Source organism: Pelmatolapia mariae, linkage group LG1, assembly GCF_036321145.2.
Source record: "Pelmatolapia mariae isolate MD_Pm_ZW linkage group LG1, Pm_UMD_F_2, whole genome shotgun sequence".
Lineage (NCBI taxonomy): Eukaryota > Metazoa > Chordata > Actinopteri > Cichliformes > Cichlidae > Pelmatolapia > Pelmatolapia mariae.
The window spans coordinates 22,153,361-22,174,800 of record NC_086227.1 but is presented as its reverse complement, the minus strand read 5'-3'; the positions used below and the strand labels follow the sequence as shown (position 1 = coordinate 22,174,800).

The 21,440-nt window shown below is 41.8% G+C and overlaps 1 protein-coding gene across 3 annotated transcripts in view; it reads left to right on the top strand.

The window, feature by feature from the left end:
- The window catches only part of zfhx3b (zinc finger homeobox 3b), a 170,713-nt gene that overhangs the window by 27,155 nt on the left and 122,118 nt on the right, over nt 1–21,440 (top strand). Inside the window, exon 1 of one of the 3 annotated variants that reach the window (XM_063475612.1) lies at nt 6,883–7,301. The exons of the other annotated variants lie outside the window; for them this stretch is intronic. The gene's annotated coding sequence lies outside the window, so the exon portion shown is untranslated. Of the gene's footprint in view, nt 1–6,882; nt 7,302–21,440 lie in introns of those variants that run through there. 3 annotated transcript variants of the gene reach the window in all.

Here is a 21,440-nt window from a genome sequence, read left to right as displayed (position 1 = left end):
GTGTGTGTGTGTGTGTGTGTGTGTGTGTGTGTGTGTGTGTGAAGGCAAACATAACGTCGTTTTATGGAGTTAATCGCTAATATAAATCATTAGTTTAAAAGAAAGTGGCCGAAAATGATTTTGTGTACTTGAAAGAGGTGAGGTGTGATGAGGCTGGACTGCTGTAGAATATCACTGCTCACACGCACTTTTGTGCTGTTGTTTTTACAGTGGTTTGTGAAACATTTGTACACTTGCAGTTCGCCACTATGGCGATTACAACAAGAATAACAACAACAATTATTATTATTATTATTAGTATTATTATTATTATTATTATTTTTTTTTTTTTTTAATTTTCTGCCTATAAAATATGATGCGACAGAGTGATGCCCCCACTACCACCACACACATACACACACGCAGATACACACGCTCATGTAAACCATTCACAGAAGGGAAGGAGGCAGAGAAACAGGGAAAGTGAGACAAGGAGTCACGCTCGCTGATTTTTGGGGGAACGTACGTGTGTGTGTGTGTGTGTGTGTGTGTGTGTGTGTGTGTGTGTGTGTGTGTGTGTGTGTGTGTGTGTGTGTGTGTGTGTGTAAGTGTAAGTGTGTGTGTTTCTTGATGCGATTCAGTCGCAGTGGTCAGGGGGAAATAATCTGTACAATCAAGCAAAGACAGCAAAACATCGGGGATTTTTGAATGTTTTACGACATTTTTCGAATATTGACAGAATAATTATGGGTTAACACGACCGTCTTTCCAAAATCCAAACGTCAAAACTGTTTCTGAATAATGCATTTGATCATTAATAAGGCAGTACTGGCAGGGCGAGTAAATGGATGAGAGAGAGGAATTGATATGCCTTCTTTTTTCTCATGTAAATGAGGCAGACTGACCAGACGGTCTCTCGTCATTTATTCTATCCCAAACTCTAAAATCACAACACCAGCAGCAGAAAGCAGGTCCTCTTTTTTTTTACACTTCATGTTGCATTCAGAAATATGATGTAAGCTTTACCCCCGTGTTGCTGGTTTGCATGTATCTATCGTTCACATGTAGGTTAAAAAAATAAAAACAATTTTACATTGTCATCAGACATATTTCAGATAGAGCATGCAATCTCAAAATAGGTAAAAAAGAAAAAAAAGAAAAAAGAAACGTGCAGGGCAAATTTGTCCAAGGGAATTTTTTTAATATCAATATTTTATTTCAGAAGCACTGGATTAACAACCTAAAATAAAAGAGCAATATTAAAAAAAAATAAAATTAAATAAAAAATTAAATCACATGAAATAAACAAGCAAATACAACAGCAGGTAGAATATTCCCTTATAAGACATTACAGAAAAAATACACAAGCAAACAAATAGATCCATGAAAACACTCTAATAAATCTAGAAAGCATGTGAAATATGAATAAAATGATCCAACACACTATGTGATATGTGATAGGCAAGAGTGTAAGTGAAAGAGCAGCAAAGACGAGTCCAAACGTTGCATTTGATTTTGATAAACAAAAGATCCACCACAGTGATCAGCTGCATCCAGTCAGGAATATTCTGGGGGTGCCAAAAATGGAGGGGGGGAAAGGAGGGAGGGTGGGGGACTAGAAAGCTAGAGGCCACAGGCGTGTGTAGGTTTACTTTTTTTAAATTGCTGGTTTAGAGAATTAAGCCGAGGAAATAAAATAGTTATAAGTAAAGGTTTGCAAAAAGATGTTTTCCCCCTGTCCACAGGGCACGTGGCACACATCCTTCAATGATGATGGTGGGAAATCATGTGTAGAGTGCAAAGCATGTTACATTTATACCCCCCAATTCAAAACGATTGTGAAAAGTTAATTTAGAAGTGGAATAGCTGCACTTTTGACTATTTATTTTTTCTTTTCTGAAGTTCTGTATCAGCAGATTTCTGCAGGACGCCCCGCTAATTAGGCCAAAATTTCGGTTTGATCCGAGCTGGGCATGTTGTTCTTTTTCGCTCCCGGTCAGTCAGAGGCTATTTCAAAACTAGGATCATTTTCGGAGTGCATCTCGTGTCCTTAATGGTCGGTTAAAAAAACAAAAAACAAAACAAAAAACACGTTTGACTGAAATATCTGTGATTTCCGACGTTGAAATCCCTCGCCTATTTTGTCCACGCGATAACCTGAACGTGTTTGCGTGCCTCGTTTACATTCGAGTCCGTTTTTAAGATGCAACCACAGACTCAAAGGCAAAGGTGCGCTTTTGCAAAGACCTGGGTCCGCAGGCGCTTGGCTTCTGTGAAAGAGCTGATGCGCTACTTGATCCCAGTGGTCAGGCTGAACATAAGAGGGCGCTCCCATTGCACCTGGCTGTGCTGCCCTATCCACCCTAGACACACGGAGAGCCGGACACCAGCCTCTCTCGTGGGTTCTGCAGCGGTAAACAGCGCAGGCTCAACTGTTACATTCGATTGATTATTGAGAGAGGAAAAAGGGGTAAAGAACGATAAACATGATTTTAAGAAAATTGTATTTTCTCAAAATTTCAAATTATTCCGCATCAGTAAGTTGTACCTTTTTATGAAAAATAATAATATATTGAAAAGTTTTTAAATGTCTGTATTTACAGTTAAGATGGGTAACCTGGGCTCCAGTCTTTCTAGCCTATTATCAGCCCAGCTGGGGTCACTGAGCGGAGGATCGAACCCGCGGGCCGTGCGTGTGGCGTCTTTTAAATGTGTCATTAACATCTTCACTAAAAAGCAAAATCAATTTAATTTTCGTCGTTACAAAAAATATTTGTGTTGTTTCCCTTTGTGTCTCAGCCTGAGCTTCGAGTCCACACGCAATTTTTATTTATATTTTCACAGCATAAGCTCGCTCAGACGGTTTCCTTAAGAATTTCCTGATGCCCTTTTCATATCTGTTTACCATAGCCTGAACACATGACTGACACTCCTCTTGTTAATATTGCAGCCTATGAACATCTTAAATCCCTAAATCCTTCGGAATATAATGGTCGTTATCTCTTTATAAAGTTATATGACTTTTCTCGATAGCAGCTTTCATCTTTAAATACTTTCACCCCTGCTCATTTCCTCTGTTTCCCTTTGTGCTTTGTCTGGGATTCCGAGTGCATGGCGTACACGCGCGGGCACGCGTAACACGCGAGCACGGTAGCCGATCTGTTAAATAAAGTAAATGTAATTTAATTTGAACACATTAAAGTAAATATTTCTAAAAGCTGACAAGTGCTACACGTGGGTCTCTGACAACCATCACAGAGTGCCGGTCCAAGCACGTTAGTGACGATTATTGGGGAGGAGGGGGGCTCTGCCCTCTGAATGCACAGTTTTGTTCCTTGCAGTCCTTCATATGGTCAAGCACTTTCATGTGCTCCGCATCTACGGAGAATTTTGAATTTTTAAGCTCCTCTGCCTTTCTTTATCATATCCACGGGCTGTCATAGCCACAGGTTGTGTTGAATTTGCAATGCCACTCATCGATGTATGCCTATTGAGGCTGGCACGTGGACAGTTATCCTTCCCACTGAGAGGCGCAATTGAATGGTGGTAACACAAAAGCTTCAGACCTTGTCAGTTCCCCCTTTTTCTCTTTTCAGTGATGCATAGGCCCTAAAAGCATCAAGGCCTCTGCCTGACTGCTCTGCCTTTGATTTAGCCTACACTATACTCAATATGGTCGCTGATGGAGTAATATCAATCAGGCCTTTGCATAAATTTGTAAACTGAAGTTTGCATTGTTAGGCTTTAGGCGACTGACTGGCTCAAAGCTGCCTCCTACAAGCCTCAAATTACACCACACTCTTTTATTATCTCGTAGCCCCTTTAACTCCTCTCGCACGCTGTTTTCAACCTATTCATTTTTACAATCTCTTCTTCCCGAGAGAGCAGACACGTCGCAAATCCTCGAGATTCCTGCAGACTGCCTCTCACACTGCAAAAATGCGAGCTGTTCGAAGGGGCGATGCAGTTGTCTTGTTTTTCTAAGAGGGGCATGCTATACAGGCGATGCCGCATTGCTTAAAAACAGGTATCAGTGCCTGCCGTGGCTTGTGGAAGGCAAGTGCTGAGGAAATGCCGTGTTACAGCACACCATATATTTTACCAGCAGAGAGAGAGAGGGGGGAGAGACAGACAGAGAGGGAGGGAGGGAGAGAAAGAGAGCGATGGAAGGGGGGAGTTGGGTCTTGGCCATATAGGATACAATGTAAGAAGTTTGATTTTCATAGGCTCTTCAAAGGAATATATGCTATTGGATCTGTAGAAACGCCGGGTCCCATGGGGATTTCATAACCTTTCTAACCTTTAAGTCAAAGGCCCCTGGAAAATATAAAATATGGTCTAGCTATTTCATCTACCATCTTCCCCACTGCACCATCACAAAAGGCTAAACACATCGGCTGTGTGAGATCCTCGAAAAAAATAAATAAAAATGAAACACATTAGATTTGTCTGTGCCATGCATTTCTATCCGACACACGCGAAAACAAGCAAACAAACAAATACATGTTCGGTAGATTTATTAACCCGGTTAAAAGTCGTTTCTTACCACAGCTTTGTATACTGGGTACTTTGAATCTGTATGATTGGGCAATGTTTCGACCGGGCTATGTTTGCCTTTTAACTGTTAACTCTGCATCTGAATTCACCATATAGACCCAGACTAACAAATCCGTATTGTTTCAATAAACATGGCACGTTGTGTTATCAGGGAAAGCTACTGCTTGTATTCAGTGGACCAGGGACTCTATATGGAAGTGTTTGCACAGAAAGTGTGCACACTGAGAGTGAGGGATTGTCCATTTCCTCGGAGAATCAACAATAAAATTATCATAACAAAGAGCACTGAGAGACTCAAAGGTTGATTTTTTGCAATGCGGTCTTTTCATTCGGAGGAAACGATGGGACATCAGTTACAGAGGAGACGTGCTTTGCGGAAATATTATTAAGACAAACAAACGTAGAACCTCAACAAATTCATGTTCGGATCGATCATAAAGGCTTTCAGAATTTCCTGAACACGAAACACCTCAGGATGAGATGAGACACTGACCACCTGGGCTTCCTGTCATAATATCAGTGTAATTATCACAGCATAGCAAATTCCATGCATACAGGCCGGAGTGGACCAAAAAAACAAAAAAAAACAAAAAAACGCCTGACACAACTCTGTCACCTTGTCACACATTTATAGTGTTATTATTATTATTTAAGAGAAGGTGCACTTATTGAACATGATGCTGCCAACAAACAAAATCAGTTTAGTAATAGATGTCTTGATAGCCTGTTTCCCCATCACTCCTCTGTGTTTCAGCAAGCCTTTCACTGATGTGCTGGGTAAGAAACAATATATGTATATTTTTTTAAATAGCTGCTTCAGGCTTATGCATATTATAAATAGCCTTAAAAATTAAATTAGATATCATACACATGTATAGGATAGTTGTGGCTTCAACAAGTTCTTTATTTGGTTGGGGTTTTTTAAGAAGCTGAATTTCCTTTGCATACTGTACGAATAAAAGCAGCTCTCACGAATTTGCCAGATTTACAGGAAAAAAAAAGAAAAAAATATTTAAACCTTTTATGGGGTTCTCCTAATATCTTAAATAACAAATTCTTTTATATTCCAACACTGCTATAAGATATTGTGCTGAATTTTATTTGAACTGAAATTTGGAACTGGCTGTAACTGTAAAGACGACACGTCCTTTTCATATCTTCTCCGTCAAACTTGCATTTTGCTCTGTCTTATTCTATAAAACCGAATTTGACAATTTCACATTTCCGTCAGGTGTCATGGCTTTGTTGCTTTATTTCACTTAAATATACGCACACACATTTTTATGCGAGTTGAGAAACACCTCATTGCTCTAAAGTTGCAGTAGACTTTCATATACGTCTCACCATTAAGCCAGTCACCGTTGTTTTAATTTGATTTGATTTTTAATTGAGAAATAAAGGCAAGAATTCAAAAGGATTCCCTTCCATGTTTTTGCAAGGGTCGATCTACACGAAGTTGATCAAAGTTTGACATTTCTGAAGGCGTGCAACACCGCTGTTTAATGCCAACTTCAGTCTCTGGGCAAGTGGCTTTCCTCTTAATGCTTCAAAATTTATAAATGTGCACGTACATATAACCTGTTAGTTCTAATATCCAGGGAACTAAGCAAGCTCCTTTTCCCCTTTGTTTTTTGCGGGTTACAATAGTAAGCTATACCCTGGCATCCTGCATGCTGCTGTTACAGTACACTTTTGCATAGATGTGGAAATCGCTTTGAAAAAAAAAAATCATTTCCCCCCCCCCCGCAAATGTTTATTGTAGTTCTTTACAAACACGACAGCTCGCTGAATGGCTACAGGTACACTGTGCCGATGACTAGCAGGCGAACTTTTCTGGTCATTTCAGCTGCCGAGAGTCTGTTTTGGTTTTCAATAACTTCTTTAAACGTACAACCTAAACTCACTTAAAAAAAAAAAAAAAAAGGGGAAAAAAAAGAAGAAGAAACATTGTGCAGCTTTGACGAGACCAAATTGGCTCACATGGACTCAAAAGAGACGGAATAAAATAAAGCCGGGCTGCTTATGCGCTTTAAGTGACCGAAACATGTGCATATCTTTCATTTTAAAAAGCAAAAACCGCGACAAGAAAACGTTTCCAAAAAGTGGAGGAAAAAAAAGAGCGGAAGAAAAGCTGCGTCCGTGGCACCGGGCTTTGCCTGCTACGGCTGCCTGCTCCACTATTAACTTTCGCTGCCTTTCCTCTAATCAAACTCTTACTTTCCGCTGTTCTTAATTCCATATTTTCAATTCCTGATCATTACTTTCCTCTTTTTTTCTACTTGTATCTATCCATCCATCCCTCCCTCCCTCCTCTTTCTCCCTCCCTCCCTCCCTCTCTCTCCCGAGCTCTCTCCTTTGCTGAATCTTATTGATCCAGAAGGCGGCTAATTAGCCCTTCCCTTCGTGCCTGTGTAATGAAGCACATGCGCACTGAATTAATCACAGCCATTTTTTGCAGGAAACTAATTAGCAGGAATAAAGATCCAAAGAGTTTTTTCTTTTCAATCATCAGATCTCACTTTCACCTCTTCCTCGCTCCCTCTAACACAAGACTCATCGCCTGCTTTGCATCCAAATTATTTTTATATTGCCTTTAACAACTAATAGTACCTACTTCGTTTTTTACACTCCGCAACAACAATGATCTTTCTTTTGCCACCCTAAGCGCAAACTGACCAAAAGGGGACTGCCTTGATGGGATCTTTAGCTAAATCATCTCAATACTGGATTAAAAAGCGAGGATCACAAACCGGCAGCGAGAAATTGTAAGTTTCAACTTTGCGTTTGTCTCTTTTCCTCTCTGTTTCAGCGATCCTATTCTTTTCGCTGTCTGACTTATCTGAATCTCTCCTCTCCTATCTGTTCGTAGTTTTTTCGTGTAGCGGACCTGGCTATTCTCACGTTGTGAGAAAAGGCTGGCGATCACAAGTTCATTTCATGCAAGTAGTTTGGTTTATTCTCGATTTTTATTCGTATCGTTACCTGTGTTTACATCAGCGTCCGTCCTCTCCTCCTCATGAATGGAAGATAAGAAATAGGCAAGACAGCGATCCACTCCAAGCAGTTGATCGTGGAGAGAGGGGGGGGATAAAAAAAAGCACGGTTTTAAAACAAATGTGTGCTTTTCGGTGGGATCGGGGAAAGGTGTAGAGGGTTTGTGGTTGTCGAGAAACGTGTTTTGAGGCACAAATGCAATGAGAGAGGGCTGTGCTGAGCGGCGGACGAAGGGCAGCGGCAGCTCCACATGAGCGCTGCCCAGAAAAGGAGCTCCAAGTCCAGCTAGTGGGGTCCGTGTGTGTCCGGCAGATGGGAACATCTCTCGCTTTCTAAATTTTGACAGATTTCACACTTGCCACATCCACGGGGTTTCACCAACGTCGTGTGCTTATAAAATCCTCTTCTGGATAAAGACATTTTTGTTCTTCTCCGACACGTCTCTGTCTGAAATGGGCAATCCCTCCGCCCTGCCTTAGTTCCTCTAGCTACACTTTCCCCCCTTTACCCCACTTTGTCCATCTTTTCTTTTATATTTTTCATAGCGGTTTGCCTCTTTCAAGCGTTGTTTTTAAGTCGATTCTCGCTCATTCACTGACGGAGTCACATGCAAATCGATCGACGTGTGTGTGTGTGTGTGCGTGCGTGCATGAGCGGGTTTGTGTTTGCGAGCGCGGTGTGTGCAATGTGAATGTGGTTTGTTGAGGGAAAACGGAGCCCAGGGTCTCCTTCGTGACAGGAGCGGATCAGCAGGACCTTGTACACGGACAGCCTGAGAGTCTGAGCAGCGCTGCACAGAGCAGACATGCATTTTAGGGAAGACGGAGACAGCCTGCGTCTTCTGCCTCGAACTACTTGGCTACCGTATCTTGACTTTCAAGAAAAGACTTTTCCCCGAGAAACGTTGACCAGAAAGACAACAACACATTGCCTTATTTGACTGACCTTAAGCAGACACTATCATTCCAAAGTTACTGCCGGAAACTTTAAGCGTGGTCCAGGCTAAACCTGCAGGTCACTGAATGCATTTAGTGATCGCTTGTAGGAATTAAAAAAAAGAGTGAGAGAGAGAGAAAAGAAAGTCAAACTGGATATCTTCAAAATACCCCGAATAGAACAGACTGCACTGTTGAGTGGAAAACACACGGCTTTTGAAAGAGATGGTCTCAGCTGAAGAGGCCTTTTTTTCCCAATACAGTTGATTATAGCTTTGATAGGCCAACTAATCTCCCCCTCCCAAAAAACATGAATCTGATCGGAAAAAATAAAGAAATCGGAAATTCTGTTGCCTTGAGTGTAATTGAAAGATGAAAATTTCTGTAAATATCCTCAAACATAACGACTACTTTTCAGGAGGACTTGGTCTATATACGGCTATTTAAAAAGAACGAGAATAATTAGGTAATCTGCGATATATTTCGCGACACAGAGTCGGGAATAGAAAGAGAGAAAAAGGTTTTTCCGAGCGAGCAGAGGCATTGATAGGATATGTGTACCGTTTGGGGAAGCAGAAAGGGGGGTGAGAGGCTGTGTGTGTCTGTCTGTGAGGGTGGGGGGTAGGTCAGACAGCAAGAAACGGGGGGAACAGGGGTCATGGAGTGAGTGCAGAGATAAAAAAGACAGAGAGGAAACCCCCTCGCAAACAGCCGAGGGATAATGGGGAGAGAGTGGGTCTGGCTGGGAGAACAGGGTGATGGTAGGCTAGTTGTTGGCATGTTTTGGGAGCCACACAAAGCCTGTATGGTTGTCAGCATCTGCAGGATTAAGACTTATTTTAGGATGGGAGAAACGAAAATAGATCGGTAACGGGTTTAATAAAATTAAACGTTCATGTAGTCAAGAGGTTGCAAGAGAAAGCCCCCCCTCCACCCCCCCTCCAAAAAAGGGGTGGGGGGTGCTGCTGAGGGTAGGAGTGCAGAGGGGTCAGATAGCCATGGGCCATAGAGGAGCAATCAGAGGAAGAGGTCAGGTAAACAGATCCCTACCTTTCAGGCTGTAGAGGAGCAGACAGAAAGAGATTAGCACTGCCGGAGAGAGGAGAGACCAGCATTCTTATTTTTCTTTGCATTTTTATCGGTAATCTGATTCACATTTAAGTCATTTTTTTCTTCTTCTGTACTTTGTATTCCAGTGTCTTTCTGCGACTGCAACAGTAACTTTTATGTGCTTCGAATTTTAAGGGTGTTAATATAGGACAGGTAGGCTGCTGTGCCAAAACATGAGTGATCTCCCTTCCTCCCCTGCCTGACAGTTAACGCTCCACATCCTCCTCCTCCCTCTCTCTCCCTCTTACCTTACAAAACAAAGACAGCAGAAATGTTTACTGTCATCTCACCTGTCTGATTTTCCTGTCTTGCCTCATTGTCATATTTATGTTTAATTATAACAGTTCTAGGAAAAGGTATAGGAATGTCACTGGCTGTATTTCTGTGTAATCTATTTCACAAATTGTCAGGAGCTGTGTTTGGTGTCGCTAACTGTAGTATCTCAAGCTCATCTCTGACTGTGATAGTGGAAGTATTCCGCTCAGGTTTAAAGTGCTACCAGAGTGATGTATTTACCACAGACAGCTTGTGTAGAAATATTTGAGGCCATCGTATTTATTTTGATTTGATTTCTTGTGATCAGAGTTATTTCTCCCTCTCCGTTAATATCTTTCTCAAGACTAGGTTATCATTTTTGTTTATAAGAGTGTTTTTTGCCAAAAGCTCATTTTTAATATTTCCACAAATCCAAAACATTTAAACACAAATAGGTATGGCAAATCACCTAAGCAAAATATGAATGTAGTATATTCCCTATGTTGACAATAAAAGAAAAAAATAGCTTATGGATTTATTTCCCAAATTTAATTGTAATTATTTTTTATCAGAATTTTATTAGTGTTATAATTTGATCTTTTTGACATCACACGGTGGTATTGTTATGTGAACGTGATGGACAAGTATCTAAATTCTTTTTCTTTTTTTGAAATCAACTGGATTTGATTTTCTTCTCCACCCCAATAGTACTGTGGTGCATTTCGTTGTGAAGCGTGATTCTGGTTGTGATTTATCGTGTACTCACACCTGGTTATTTCTGTGTTCTTTGTGTTGCGATTGTTATTCATAACATGAAGGCAATATTTGGTGTTGTAAAGCTCTGATATGATGTCAGTATTTGCTGTGGAGATGTGCAGTTGCCATTGATCTTGCACGGCAACAAATCGGTTGTCCACTGTTTGCACTTAGCCACCCCCTCATCTTCCATTACAATATTTGATGACAGGTATATTCAGAGAATTCAGGTGTCACTTGACCGAATGAGTGGGAACAGCAGGTCCAGTTTTGTAAACGAGATAAAGGGGAGTTGCAGTCATCACAGATGGGCTTGTTCCGTGGTTTGGGGGGTGGCACAGAGAAAGGGGAGACAGCGCCTCTGGCTGTCGTAACCCCTTCTCTTCCTCTCCATCTCCCCTCTCTCTCTCACTCTCTCTCTCTCCTCCCTCTTTCACTTACCATCCTGTTCTCTGTGTTTTTGCGTTTCGCTCTCCTTAACTCCCACCTTTCCGTGCTTGGGCACCGGTGCCGTGGGAGAGCTCGCTGCCATGTCCTCTGTCGGAGAGAGCCCTCTTTGGGTGAAACAGTAGGCTTGGGCCATGTAGGAGACATTCAGCACAGTTTCACTGGTGTGCCAGATAAAGTGTGTGTATGTACATATAGAAAACAAAAATCCATACTGATTTATGCAAAAAAAAAAAATTCTCCATATTATTATTATTATTATTATTGTTATTATTATTATTATTATTATCATTGGACGGCTATTAAACAGTCACCAGACAGTTATTTCCTCCTTTCTGTGTATTGTCTGCATGTAAGTCAGATAGTACGATATATGTGACTGGGGGATAGCAGTGATCACAGACGATGGCTTTTGAATTTGATGTATGATTCTGATGCATGGTCGTGCAACAAAGACAAGTTTTTGCAGCTGTCCTGCAGCCGAGGCCAGTATTTGCAGTATTTGTGTCATGCTATCATAAAGAAGCGGGCAGGGGGAGGAGGGTGTCTTAGTTAAACACAGATAGTGAGAAAGTGGGATGGGAGAATAGAAGGGATGTCATACTCTAGTGTGTGTGTGTGTGTGTGTGTGTGTGCGTAAGCATGCCTACAGTGTAGTGTGCATGAATTCTCTACCTGATCCCTAATCCCAGTGGCCCCCAGTGTCCAAAAAGAGTTCCTCTTTATCCTCAGAAAGCCATTCCTTTTTTCTTTAAAATTCTCTCCCTGTCCTTTTTTTCTTCTGAGCTTTTCTTCATCTTCAGTGTCATCCTTTTATCTTTAAGTGAAATTGGTTGTGTTTTTTTTTTTTTTTTTTGTGGTTTACTCTTTCACAATATGTTATCGTGTTAACAATCTTGGTTAAATCATTGTGGTAGACAAGATTTATGACTGAGAAAGATGCGCACGTGTCTGTGTGTGTGTGTGTGTGTATGTGTGCGCGCAGCAGCGTTCAGATTTGTGGGCATACTGCCGTTCTGAAAATCTAATATCTTTTGAGTGTTCCCCATCAAGGTCTTTATATGATACCCTTTTGTTTTTGTAGTCAATGCTTTTATTAATTTTAAACAGTTTCCAAAAATCTAAGCCAGCGTTCAAATCAGAGCAGACCTGTGTTGTGAGAACGCAACATCGCTCTCTTATCATACAGACATTAGAAAGACGGGGAGAAGGAGAAAAAAACTCCCCCCCCCATGTTTAGGAGCAAAGTGTGACGTCTAATTTGACTTTCTCCCCTTTAGTGAAGGGTATTCACTGTCTGCCATGGAACAGAGTACAATAATGTGTGACACAAATTTATACAAATTTTCATTCAATTCTAACAATAAATTAGTGCCGTGGAAGTCATGAAAAGGGGATTATAATGTGTTTGTGCACCTCCGTCCTTGACTAGAATCTCAGTATTGCTTCTGTAATAAATGTACAATATCAGTTTTGCAGCAAATAAGACTGCTTGATAGATAGCAGTGTTGTAACAGTGATAAAGACTGTTTTATTTTTGGGTTGCTGTATCGACTGTGAGTGGAAAAGCTGTGTGATGCATGCCTGTCCCGGCAGTATACTGGCAGTATTGTAAAAGGTGTGTGTAAGTGTGTGTTGTGCATGTGTGTGGTAGCTATGACTGACTGTGCATCCTATCTGAGGCAGCAGCAGCTAGCTCTTGCATTTAGGGATGGGAGGAACATCGGTTTTGCGTCGGCATAAGGCTACATATGCCTACACGCGGGCAGGGTAGGGATGACAGGGAGGACTCAAAGGGCTGCAAAATTGAACTGAGCGGCACCCCAGCCCCCCATGAGCCCACCCTTCTCTTGGACCCTGGAGGCCAGCATTCCACCCTCCACGCTAGTGCTTATCATCACAAAGGGCAGAATGCATAAAACATGGAGGACGCTTAGACAGAGGCAGCCCAGGTTGCCTTTCTCTCTCTACACTGAGCCCTGGAACAATACGTGGGCCCCTCTGGCCTGTGACTCTGACGACACACACGCCGTCTTTTTTGTCCTCCCCTATTTCTTTGTCATCCTCTTCCTCTTCCTCTGTGTTACTGTGCTCTGTGGAGTGATAACTGCCCTCGCATTGTTTATCTGTGTCTGTGAAATCTACTTTGTGTAACCGAAATGTAAGCGTGCGTGCGTGCGTGCGTGTGTGTGGGGGTGTGTGTGGGTGCATGAGGGAGAGGGAGTGACAGGTTCAGAAAAGTGACAGTGCATCAGCTGCATAGCTCCTGCTTTCAGTGCGTGTGTGCGTGTCTATATATGTCTAATAAATATACATATATATATTTTATTATTATAATATTATTATTATTATGTTATTCATATAATTTACCTATTGAATAGATGCCAGCATTTAGTAATAAAATAAATATTTCATATAAAAGAAGCCATCAGCACGCCATTTTTTCTTGTTGCTAATTTATACCAGGGTCATCTAATGACCTAAAATCATGGCTTATATTAATACCAATTAAAGTGTGTGTGTTTTAAAATAACGGATCAAATACTATGTGAAAGTGATGCTAATATTTGTTCCTCCATGCAAGTCATTCTCCTCTGCTACTGTGCCCTGTGTTAACACTGCTGCACGTGCATAAACAAACTGTATTTGACTTTTTTTTGTATTTACTTACTGACTGATTCACTGATACAGTGAGGTAGAATTGCAATTCGAGTGTTTTTTCTTAATGCAGTGATATTCTATTTTCCTTTTTCACTTCTTGGTTGTAGCTTTAGTTTTGATTTCAGATTTAGGTCATACTGATTTTAATTCCCTTTCTGTGTTTTTGCATAGCATCTACTCCGCTCTGAGACTGTGACAAACAGTAGTTATGTCTGCCTAAGGAGGTATTAGTCTGCATCTGTCTATGCGTTATGAGTGTCTGATAGCTGGGCGGTAGGAATGTACCGCTGGGATGTGCTGGACCCCAGCAGGTCTATGGCACTTCCTCTCTGTGTACCTCACAGCTTATCCTCCTCAGGATTACAGAGAGAAGAAAAGAAAAGAGTGATGGCAGGAGCACCCTTTCCCTCTCACACCCGCTTTCCTATTTTTACTCACACGCACACACACATACACACTCTCATACAAATCCCAACAAAAAGTGTAATTCACTTGCAAATGTGTAGTATCCCGACCATGTTGCACGTTGAGGGGAGGGAGAGAGAGAGAAGGCGAGGGAGGGGCGGAGATGGAAAGACTGTAGTGTATTTCAGCATTAGACAAGGCTGAGATGAAGCTACAGCCTGCTGCTTCCTGTTAATAAAAAGCAGCCGGCTTCATCTGTTCGCCGATAGATTATTTAGGAGTTTGCGCACATCATCTGTTGTTTTGTCTGTGTAAATAACTAAATGTGGACATGTGTGCATTACGAGATGTCGTACAGAAAGCATGCGAGTCAAAACTTGCCATTTGTCATTCCCCTGGTTTCTCCTGAGGTGGCCTGGTGTTGCTTGCTTGGTGCCCTAGGCGACTGATCTGCCAGCAGTGAAGGGGTTAAGAAGCAGGGATAGCCCTCTTTTGTCTCTGCGGCCCTCTTTGCCATTGTTGTGGTGGAATTGAGCTCAGTGCACCTCACTTGACCACAGCAAAGCAATAAAATGGCCTCTAAGTGCTGTAGCCTCCATAGTCTTCAGATGTCAGCTTTCTTTCAGCTTCTGCTTATAGTTTCCTTTTTTCCTCGGTGTTCACTGTACGGTGTATGCATACCTTCTGTGTATTATATTTTTAGTAATACATTTAACATAACATGCTGACGCATTTTATTACTCCTACATGACTATATATATTTTTTAACTGCATAGTGAGAAGAACTTTATCTCTTTGTGTGTTTTTTTTGTTGGAAGGTACACGTAAATCAGAAACTAAATTCTTTAATTTTTTTAGTTGGTGCTTTGATTGGTTGGATTATATAAAAGAAAATAGCTGTGATGGTCCTGTCCTGAAAACAATATCAATATATATGTTTTCTTTATTAGCTTTCAGTGACTATAGAGCAGCATGGAGCTTTATTGTATGATGAATTTTTATGGAATTGTGCTTTTTTTTAAAAATACATACAATCTGATCACCACCTAAGTCATTATCAAATGAAATGAATAAATTAAAGCACCAGCTGAATAAATGGCAGCAGACTTGGATCCCTCAGTGTTTAAGCTTTACACGGTATTTTATTATTTTATATTTTCAGTTCTAAAACTACATGAAACAAATGCAGGTCATGATATACATATTTCATTTGAGAATGTATTATTATAATGTGGTGTTATTGTGTTCGAATGCACAGATGATTGTTTATAGCAAAGTCCCACCTTGGCAGACGCTGTAATTAAAAAGAAGATATACTGCATGTGCGTCTGTCGCCGTCTCACCTCGTCAAATAAGCATCTACCTCTTGCAGTGAGCATGTCCATGGATTTATGAAAGATTTCTGATTGGCTCAATTATAATTGCCACTGTCCCGAGTTAAAACCATTTATGGCAGGTGTCACACACACAGGCAACGTTATATGTGACACCAACCTGCAATTAAACTAGCAGTGCTTTAAAACCACGATATTACTGCAAGCCTCTACGTTATTCTGAATGGTGTCTCTGTCTTGTGTGCCTTTGCCTCTCCCGTCTCCTCTCTTTGCTTTCCTCCTCCGAAGACACGTGTGGGTTTCACTCTGGGTCTCACTGTACCAAAAACAAATGCTGTTTCTCATTTTCCCTGTGTTAAATGAACAAACACAAGGACTTCAGTGCCTCATAATAAATTGATTAGAGAGTGCAGACTCCCACACAGCAACACCGAAAACTGAAGATGTACAGTGTAACTGTGTGTGTGTGTGTGTGTGTGTGTGTGTGTGTGTGTGTGTGTGTGTGTGTGTGTGTGTGTGTGTGTGTGTGTGTGTGTGGCCAGCAGAGGAGAAGGCATACTCTCGTTTCCTCCCTAAGCAACTATAAATGTATATTTATCCAGTTTCATGGCATTTGTTGTCTCGTATATACCTTATACTTCCACATATGTTCTCAGCGCTGTTTTGCACCCAGTAGCTGATGTCTCGTTATGACAGTGCCGTGGCGTTTATGTATTTGATGCGTAAATCTGGTAGACTGTTTGGCTTTCATTCTGATGTTTGGTGTCACAGACCTGAGATCTGGCCTAAGCTGGAGGGGGTGGGGTAAGTCCCATGGGGCTGAGACAAGGCTATAGGGCCGTAACAGACCGGTGACCTCGGCTTTGTGACGTCATTCGCCTCGTCTGGTCACCATGGAATTCATTTTCCCTACTGTTTAATGAATGAAGATGGGGGCCCCGGCTAGTTTATGGAGCTCTTAGTTTTTCTGCTGAATATGGAGACCAATGTAAGAATAAGACAGCATTATGGCAATTTATAATAATGACTTTAGGTTAAAACATCCCTTTTATAACCTCTTCACATCTGTTAGACTTTGGTTTCGTTTTAATTAAAGTTTTCTTTTCCTCTTTTATTGAACTTGTGACTTTTCAGTTTTACTCAGGTGGCAACACGTTGCAAGCATTGTTGTACAAAAGAGTAAAACAAAACACACCCTGACCACATATAGGAAGTCAGGCTGAGGTAACAGCTAGACTCAAAACGGATACTGACTGTTACAACAGTTTTTCTCCTCTTTACATGCTAGTGCCAATTCTTTGACAATAAAAGATTCTGCTTTCCCCCTTTCATGCTACTGTTTTCTCCTTCCTCTGTGGAGCCTTAAAATGTCTTTTCCCCTATAACCACTCTATATCATGTAAATTTGACAGAGATTTTAAAAAGGCTTCATTTGTGTAATTTGGGCTGTATGTCTTATGTAAATCCAGCGCTGTCCCTGCAAATCAGACGAGGTATCTGTACGAGGACGAGGAAGGCTGTAAAAAAGGCTCCTCTTACTGCCTGCTTTTGTTAGAGCCAGGTGTTTCCTCATGTCGGATCATGCCCTGATGGGGAACAACAGGCCACATGGTAGGTGAGAACCAAGTGTTTAATGCTAGCGGATAGCTTTTCTTTCTGTGGTCTTCCTGTGCCACAAGCAATGCGCAGAAAAACTCTTGCAAACAAGCAGAGTAGACTGGTAAAACCGCTCTCTGTGCTGAGGATTAACACAGGAAGTAGCCCTTGTATGGTGCAGGAGCTGTGTGGATGAACTCTTTCCCTCCCAGCAGCACCAGGAGCAGGACAAGTGTGTAGATGACACAGCTTTTGTTTACACTGGAGAGAATATGGGTTTGGAGGAAGGAGAGAAAAGAGAGAGGCGGTGGTCAGGGCAGGGGGAGGGCAGACACCAGTCTCATCACTTCCTTCCTTTCTGTAGTTTTTCATATATTTTTTTTTTTTTTACATTTTTCATAAGTTGCCATTGTCAGAACAACAGCAGACAGAAGAGGAAGTGTATAACTGAAGCACATGTCCTGTTAAAACATTTTGCATGAAACATAATCATGGAACATAAATGCGTGAAAAGGTTTTTTTTAATGTTTTCAGGCTCTGTCTTTGATCAGTCAGCTTGATCTCTCCCGCTACATCTACTTTTTTTCTCTACCAGACCAGGAACATTAAATAAGGCTGTAAGTTTTGACCCTGATCAAGACCAAACACTTGTTTCCTATGGGTTTTGGTTTTTTTTAACAACTGCGCAATCATATGTGCAGATGTTCATGGCTGTTTAATTGTACATGGAATATATATGAGTTCTTTCCTGCCTTGTTATAACAAAACAGCAGACTGACACCTGCACTCTGTGTCTCGTTGAGCCCTGTGGTCAGAGTAAAATGTACTTTCACATGACAGATGGGTATGCGGGGCCTTCAACAGGAAGCCTGGCTTCAGTGTTTCACAATCTCGCCAGAAACAAGAACTGAGTACCCGCACTATGGTGAGCCGTCCGCCTTTTTTGTAATGGATGCCAGCTTGCCTGTAGTGGGTACAAGCACGGGGTGGAGGGAGGGGTACCCCAACATAAGTGGACCCCTGAGACCTCCTGGAGGGTAGAGGTGTGGTGAACGTCTGTTTTGGGCATGGCTTGTGTCAGCGTGTTTAGCGTTTGCCTGTGAGGGCATTTATATGCAAATGCTAAACAACCTATTGGGGTAGCTAATTACAGCAGGGCCTTTGTGTGTGCCTGGCAGTGAGAAGCAGGGAGTTTCTAGCACGCCAAGCCTGGACTTCCCCTGCTTGTTTACTCATTGTCTTTCCTTATTACCCCCTCATTGACACTCCCCTTTTGTGTGGCTGTGCCGTTTGCCTGCTTGCTGGCTCCTCCCCTTGTGGTGCTGGAGTTAATGTAGCAGATTAAAGAGGCAGCACTCTGGCCCTGTTTATTTCCTCTTTCATCTGGTGGCCCAGCTCTTCTTTACTCTGTAGCCATCCCTCCCATAGCTTTTGTTTAGCCACCACCCATTCAGAAAGGATTCAACCACATAACACTCTCGCTCTCCTACAACTAATGCTCAGCTAATTACGTTGCGTGATAAAAATGCATTTAGGTCAGGTTTTAATGCAATGCAAATTTATGAGCAGGCAGAAGCAAATATTAACTTGTAGAGCCACTGATAGTCATTGGTTGGGGACAAAGGTACACCTCCCTTAACTGCCAAATATGTAGGTTTTTTGTGTGGTTTCACTGTCACTGCTGCTTTTTTTTCTCTTCTTTTTTTCTTTGTTGTCAGGGACTTTAGAGCAGCAGGATGCACTACAGATTTTCCAAATGCAGAGTCTCCTCCTAGACACCTGTGCAAAGATGTGCTTGCTAATAAAATCACAATGCTCCAAAGAATAATCAAGGGTAGTCCTATTTGTATTACTGTATACAACTCAAGTTTCAAACATGAATAAAACAGACTTCTGAGTCATTTGTTGCTATTTGTAGTAATGAGAGTACAACAAGTCCTTGAATTTAAAGGTAAATGCTGTGTAATTCACAATTAAAGAAAAAACTGCTAGACTTGAGGTAATTCTCGCCAATTCATGAAAGTGTTGTGTGTGTGTGAGGACACACTTTAGGACCGCTTGGTGTTTGTGACTTCACGGGATCATCATGTGCTCATGTGATTTAAGAGTTTTGAAAAGACAGGCTTTATTTCCCCTGCTTTGTAGGTCCAGACACCTGGATTTTCTGCAGTCATGATACTTTTATTTGCTTCAGAACATGATATGAGTTATTGTTTCTTTTGAAATAAAAATGTGTGCATTAGAATATCTTATTCACTTTTCTCCATACAGCATGCAGCTACATCAGACTGGCCTTGCTGCATTCCTGTGAAAATGTTTTGTACTAAAACGAAGAGAGAGGAAGAGAGTAAAAGACCTGGTTTAGAGCTGTGTCTCACTTCATTTTACTACCCAAGTTTCACTGTTTGTTCCACAGTTTGCCACCACCTGCACCCCTTACTACACTTATAGCAACTCCCACTTTCATTTGCTGACATACACTTACCCTCACACACATATATATAATGATAAATACTTGGGGGGGGCAGCTTGGTTGGCGAAGGAAGTCAAAGTGGATCAAAGGCCATGTGTGAGGAAGCCGGACTACCTCATAGAAAACAGCTGCCCCTTGCTGTCTCTGCCTCTCACCCTGACCTGACAGCAGCCAGAAATATGAGGCCTCTCCAGACCTCTGTCCTGGGAAAGAGGGACAGGACAGCACACATACACTCTGAAAAGCTTTTGTTTCTGCTCTCTCTCTCACTCTCACTCGCTCTCTCAGACATACAAAGAAGAAAGAAAGCCGTTTGTCTATGCTCATTCACTCATTCAGCCACAAATAGAAATCTTCGTTTCATATATACACTCCCTCTTCCACCCTCACAAAACCATTAAATTATCACATGCTTGATTTCTCTTTATTGTCTGTTTGTTAAACTGTTTCATTAGCTGTTTTAGTCAATTTGGCACAATTTGTCTGTCAATCTTCCTCTTCCTGCAACTGCCTTTCTTTGCAATTCTCTCCTGCCAGCAACATTGTGCCTGCTCTTTCTGTGAGCCGGGCCTTCCTCGACACTGTCTGAGAGTGCTTTTCTTCCCCTATGCTCTTGTCTCCACCTTTCATCACCGCATTTCTGGGATTTCTCTCTCTCCGCTCTGCTTTTCTGCTGTGTTCAAACTCTGACTGAGTTGAGAAAGGCATTCAGCTCCCTAATCCGGGCTCCCTCTATCAGGAATGCTAATACGTGTGATTGTGTGACCCGCCGAAGCCCGGCAACATCTGCAGGAGCCAATGGCGAGCCCCTGCCCTCCCACACCCACTGTGCCCCCTGCCTTTGAGCGTTCACTCACTGCCATTATTTCATTGTTTCACTTCACGCCTGTGACTGGGCAGTGCGGTTAACCCTCTGCTGCTCAGACCAGGCTACATACAGTCTCTCACACAGGGCCAGAGGGGAACTGAGGGGGTGTATGGGTTTGGGAAAGCCCTTTCCCAGGACAAGTCCCCCTGTCAGCCCATCTGGTCTTCTACATACAGCCCTACCCCTCGCACTGTTTACTTACGCATTCCACTACTAGTCAGTGCACATTTGTGTGTTCATATGGTTTGTTTAAAAGTATGGTCACTTGTGAGTTGAGCCACAATGGCAGGAATTACCATTTGCGTCTCACTACACATTCTCCATGGGTCGATTTTGCTCTCTCGGAGACATCAGGAAATGGAAACTTACTCTTGATAGGGTGAGATCTGAAAGGATTGTGGTGTTAGCCAATAAAAACCTGTTATTAAATTTTCAGGCACCTCTTTGCCAGGTATCAGAGTTGAAAGAAATTATTGTTGAGATAGTGTCTGTTTTCAGAAAGATGAATTACTGGTAAAGCTCAACTGACAAAGTGAATCTGTGTCATGCAGGAATGTTGCTGATTGAATTACCCTTTTCTTCAGCCCTGGCTGTACTCCTGCATATGTATTCAAGCTACGCCGTACAATAGACAGGCAGAGCAGTAGATTGGATTTCTGTGTGCTTCATTCACATTCAAACATTTACCTGTTAAAGCTTTCAGATCGTCAGACCTGTCAGAATTCGGTCGATGTGACTTGTTTGTGCTAGAGTCTAGTCAAAAAGTGCATGTGTACATCACACACATTGTAGTGTTAAGGCCGTAATACTAAAAAAAAGCCAAAAGAAATATTTTATACTTGAATTAAACTTTAGCCATTAAGCTGCTTGTTAGCTTTAGTGCACACTTACTGATTTTAGGTGCTGCTCAAGTTTCTCAGTGTCAGTTTATTGATGAGTATGACTATAGTGGACTTTTAGTTGTGGCTGTTTTTATTTTAGGTTAAAAAAAAAAAGCCACAGCAGTAGTAGTAAATAAATATTGCATTTGCAGAAGTCTATACCAAATGAGAGGTTTTAATTGTCTGTCA